Here is a 6,340-nt window from a genome sequence, read left to right on the forward strand (position 1 = left end):
CATTATGTCTAAAAATTCTGAATTAGTATATTTTATTTTCATCCTAAAAAGAGATACAATTTATTTTTTATTTTTTTATTTTTGTTAATTTTTTTATAATTATATTTTTTATTATCGTATTTTTATTTACAAATTTTTTGAATAAAAAATAAAAATAAATTAAACTTTTATAATTTGTTCTAGTTTATCATCAAATAAAATATAAGAACACTTATTTTTGTGTCTTTATTTTTTGTATTTTATTTTTGGTATTTTGTCTTGTTCTATCTCAAAATTAAATGCAGTCTTAGAATTCATATCTACAACGAATTAATTATTAATCTGGTTAGACTAAAAAATATTATAAAAAACAAAAAAAATCATTAATTTCTTCTATAAATGTGATCGTCTTTATATTCTTTTTAAAGAGAAAAATAGTATATATAAGGTTGCAGGTTCAAATTTTATCATTGTTATTAATATACCACTAATTATCCGGCCTCGTATATCAAAGAATTTAAGGATTAATGTTTAAATTCGTCCTTGAAAGATCACGCGATCTTTATTTTCGTCCCCAAATGATTTTTTTAATCAAATTAGTCTCTGAAAGATAAGCTGTTAGTCAAATTAGTCCTTCCGTCAATTGAATGATGACGTGTCACGTTAAGTGCCACGTGGCATGATGACGTGGCACGTCACGTGGCAGGTCAGTGACACGTGGCACGTCACGTGACAGGTCAATGACACGTGGCATGCCACGTGCCACGTGTCGCTTGACATATAAAAAAGTTTTTAATTAGTCAAAATAGTCCTTAAAAGTCCAGACGTAAGTCATTTTCATCCCTCAAATTTTAAAAATTAGTCAAACTAGTCCTTATATAATTTTTTTTATTTTTTCTTCATTAAATTATCTCTCTCCTTTAATTCTCAAAATCTCTCTTATTCTTTTCTATTCTAAAACATTTTTTGTTACATTACTACATTTTGCTGGAATATATATATACTCAAAATTAAAATGTATGTATTTATTAACCTAAACAAAGTTATATGCCCAAAATAAAAAATTTATGTATGTTAACCTAAACAAAGTTATACCACTATTTTTTTTCTACTACATCTTTTTTTCCATTACGGTATTATTTATATATAGGAGGTAATGGTAGTGATACTTAGAGTCAAAATTCAAGAAGATTCACAAATTTTGCTTCAATTCTAAACTTTACAAAATATTAAAAATTTGTTGGTTAATTATTATTATTATTATTATTATTATTATTATTATTATTATTATTATAAATGAATTGCTTCTTAAGCGTAATACGTGCAAACATCATAATAAATTTTTGTGTGTTTCATATGTTTGAGATAGATTATATAATTTTTCTTTTATATATGTTTGAGATAGATTGTATAATTTTTCTTTTAATTTCATAAATCAATGAGATAAAATGAAATAGGAAACATTATACTTATGCATAACACAGGCTACTCCGCACTAGTACATTATATAAATAGATATGTTTCGTACTAAAATAAAATTTCTTTTGTTTTAAATGAAATATTTAAAAAATTATATTAGAATATTAAGATTCAAAAAGTGATTCTATAAACCAGTTTTTCAATTATTGAGTTTTAGTTAAAATTAGTAGTATAAAAAATTATAAATTTAACATTATAAAAAATTATATAAGGACTAGTTTGACTAATTTTAAAAATTTAAGGGATGAAAATGATTTACGTCTGGACTTTCAAGGACTATTTTGACTAACAAAAAAATTGTTTATATGTCAAGTGACTGCCACGTGTCACTGACCTGTCACGTGGCGTGCTACGTGTCACTGACCTGTCACGTGGCGTGCCACGTGTTACTGACCTGCCACGTGGCGTGTCACGTCATCATACCATGTGGCACTTAACGTGACACATCATCATCCAATTGACGGAAGGACTAATTTGACTAACAGTTTATCTTTCATGGACTAATTTAATTAAAAAAATCATTCGAAAACGAAAATGAAGATCGCGTGATCTTTCAGGGACGAATTTAAATTCAAATCTTTCACAAGTTTTGTAGTCTCTGATTTTAATAACAAATGCGCCAATTCAATATATATTAGATTCTAACTAGAATACAAAGTAATTATATATTTCCGTACCTTTAGAAATTGAGAGAAAAAATTATCTTTTTGATATATTATATATTAATAAATTTTGTTATTCTGTGTTTTAAAGACATATGTTAAAAATATCATAAAAAATATTATACTAAACATTATTAAAAATATAATTTTTTTTATATTTTTAATATATTAATACTTTAAAAATTTTTATTATTATATTTTTACATAATATGTTTCCTCAGAACACATGATAATTAAATTTCATCTTGATAAGCATAATTATATATGTATTTAACACACACAAAATAAATCTTATATATATATATATTTTATTTGAATAATATAGAATAGTATATTCGAATTAAACTCTAAATAATTAATTTATCACGACTAAAAATTAAGACTGATATAATCTTATAATATATTTTTATGCTTGAATTATTTAAGAGATATAATAATTGTGCAACATAAGCCTATTATCAATAAGATAAATTACTCTCATTCTCTTTTTTATGCTTAAATATATAATTAAGCGTACGAACTAAGCCTATTATACAATAAAAAGATAATTTACTCTCTATTTTTCAAAAAAAAAAAACAATACCAGAGTAATCACCCTTCAAAAAAAAATATTCACCTTCAATAATTGATTTGCGAAAATTGTTTTTTGGTGAATTCTATAATGTAGAAAGAAAGATTTTTTTACATGTCTATATTTGTGTTGTCAAAAGGGTAGTGTAACAAGTGTTTAGAAAGAGAGTAATTGAAGAGACAAGATTTGACATGTTACAAGTAAAATATAATGTATTTTGTCTTATGTAACATGTAAATGATGTATTGATTAAATAGGCTAATTATATTTATGTTAATTAATTATTAAAGATAATATTAGACTTTGTATGATTTTTTTATTTTTAGACTTTTTGAATTTACGTTCTCTCTCTCCAAAAATATTAACTTTACACACAAAAATTTATTAATATTTATTTATTTTAATATATACCTTTTTCCTTTTTTGATGACTTAAATATATTCAGTTTCACAAATATAAAAATATATTTACATATTTTAAACAACAAAAAACATATAACTTTACGTATTTACATAAATTTAGATTAACGTAATATTTATATATATTAATTTAAATATTATATCAATATATATGTCAATATTACTCTAGATATATATAGATATTTATAGAAAAAATATTATTCAAACATCACATATTCTTGAAATCTTATAAAAATAGTTTGTTATTAATTATTTATATATTTAAATGTTTTTAATTAATAAAACAAAAAAATTATATTTAATTATTTAAAAAATATTGATGTTAAAATAGCATTTGTAATACTGTCATTTTTATGGTGTAGAAAGAGAGAATATATATTTTATGAGAGTTGATATTTTTAAGAATGAAAATTGTAATAAGAAACTTTGCTTTTTGTTATAAAGAAAAATTAAAAATAAATTTAAATTTAAGGTAGTGTTAGTATAAAATAATTTTATATTTACATATAATGACGTAACACTACATTAACAAAAATAATTACTTTTTATAGACGGTATGAATTGTCATTCAAAGAGACCAAATATAATTACACGACGGTGTAAAACACATTTTACACTGTCAATACATCAAAATTAAACTCACTAAAAATATGTGCACCCAAAATTTGTATAACACCAGACATATAGGAAAATATGGTACACACCAAAAAAATATAAGAAAATATAGTTATTTTTTGGTATTATATAGATGATATCTTGTTATTTTGTTTGCATTAAAATATCTATTTATAATTATTTATAAAAAATAATTAAAAGAAAAATTCAAATACTAAAAAAAATCTTTTAATAATTAATATTTCAAAAAAAAATTGTCTAAGAAAAATTAAATACTTCAAGTTATTATCGGAATATTTTAGATGCAACCTATTATTTATAATTAAATTATTAATTTTTTACAATGAATAAACTATGTTATTGAGTGAATATTTAATATTTGTTATTTTATTAAACAAAAAAGTATGTCTGAACAGATTTAACAAAACTATATGATTAGTTTCTTTTTGAGATGAAAGAAGTGTGTTGAAGAAGGATGATAATTTTTCTAATATATATTATACATTTATTAATTTAATTTAAAATAAATATTAATAAATTTTTGTGTGTAAAAATTAATTTTTCAGATGATATTTATTATGTAAATAAAACTAATTAATTGAATTTTCTTTTTCAAGTAACATGAGTTGGAAGAAAAATTATTAACTTAAAATTCTTTTTATATTAACTTTAGCTTAGATTTATTGGTTCAAAAATTTTCTTTTCAGTTGTTACTGTAATATAGGGAGAGAGAGTGTACATTTAAAAAGTCAAAAAATAAAAAAAAATTATACTAGGCCCAACATATCATTATTAACTAATTAACATAAATATAATTAACCTATTTAATCAATACATCATTCACATGTTACATAAGACAAAATGCATTATATTAAATATTCACTAAATAACAGTTTATTCTTCGGAAAAAATTAATAATTTAATTATAAATAATAGGTTGCATCTAAAATATTTCAATAAAAATTTGAAGTATTTAATTTTTTTTAGACAATTTTTTTTGAAATATTAATTATTAAAAGATTTTTCTTGTTTTAGTATTTGAAATTTTATTTTAATTATTTTTTATAAACAACTGTGAATAGATATTTTAATGCAAACAAAATAACAAGATATCGTCTACATAATACCGAAAAATAACTATGTTTTCTTATATTTTTTTGGTGTCTACCATATTTTTCTATATGTCTGGTGTTATACAAATTTTGGGTGCATATATTTTTAGTGAGTTTAATTTTAATGTATTTTGACAGTGTAAAATGTATTTTACATAGTCGTGTAATTATATTTGGTCTTTTGAATGACAATTCACATCGTCTATAAAAAGTAATTATTTTTGTTAATGTAGTGTTACGTCATTAGATGTAAATATAAAATTATTTTATACTAACACTACATTAAAATTAAATTTATTTTTAATTTCTCTTTATAACAAAAAGCAAAATTTCTTATTACAATTTTTATTTTTAAAAAAAATCAATTCTCCCAAAATATATATTTTCTCTTTATGCAGCATCAATTCTCTCAAAATATATATTCTCTCTTTCTGCACAATAAAAATGGCAATATTACAAATGCTATTTTGCTATCAATATTTTTTAAATAATTAAATATAATTTTTTTATTAATTAAAAAATTTAAATATAAAAATAATTAATAACAAACTATTTTTATAAGATGTCAAAAATATATAGTGTTTGAATAATATTTTTTTATAAATATCTATATGTATTTAGAGTAATATTGACAGATATATTGATATAATATTTAAATTAAATATATATAAATATTACCATTAATTTAAATGTATACGTAAAGTTATATGTTTTTTGTTGGTTAAAATATATAAATACATTTTTATATTTGTAAAATTGAATATATGTAAGTTATCGAAAAAGAAAAAAGAAATATATTAAAATAAATAAATATTAATAAATTTTTGTGTGTAAATTTAATATTTTTAGAAGAAGAGCGTACATTTAAAAAGTCCAAAAATAAAAAAATCATACAAGGTCTAATATTATCTTTAATAATTAATTAACATAAATATAATTAGCCTATTTAATTAATACATCATTTATATGTTACATAAAACAAAATACATTACATTTTATTTATAACATGTCAAATCTTATCTCTCTAATTACTCTCTTTCTAAACACTTGTGACACTATTCTTTTGACAACATAAACATACATATATAAAAAAATCTTTCTTTCTACGTCATAGAATTCACTTTTTTTTTTCTTTAAGTTAACAGATTTTGCATGCTATAATGGAAGTGGTCGAAATGGTCATTGACAATCAATAAAATCGAATTGAAGAAAAGTAGAAACTGTTTTGCATTATTTGCTTCTGGCTAGAAAGCCCAAGTTAATATTTGTCCCAAAAAAATCTCTTTCCCATATCTTTTTAGAAATCTAAATTATTAATTTATTATAGTTTAAATTTTTCAATAATGTCATGACCGAATCCTAAAAATATGCATGGTCCCAATAACTAATACCAATACGGATCAATACACGTGTCGGTTTCGCTTCATGATTTATGAACAGGTGAAGTTTAAATTGAAATATAAAAGTTGTGAAAGCCCCTTTAAATTCGATATATGTATGTTA

This window comes from Arachis duranensis, chromosome 9, assembly GCF_000817695.3.
Source record: "Arachis duranensis cultivar V14167 chromosome 9, aradu.V14167.gnm2.J7QH, whole genome shotgun sequence".
NCBI classification, from domain to species: Eukaryota; Viridiplantae; Streptophyta; class Magnoliopsida; order Fabales; family Fabaceae; genus Arachis; species Arachis duranensis.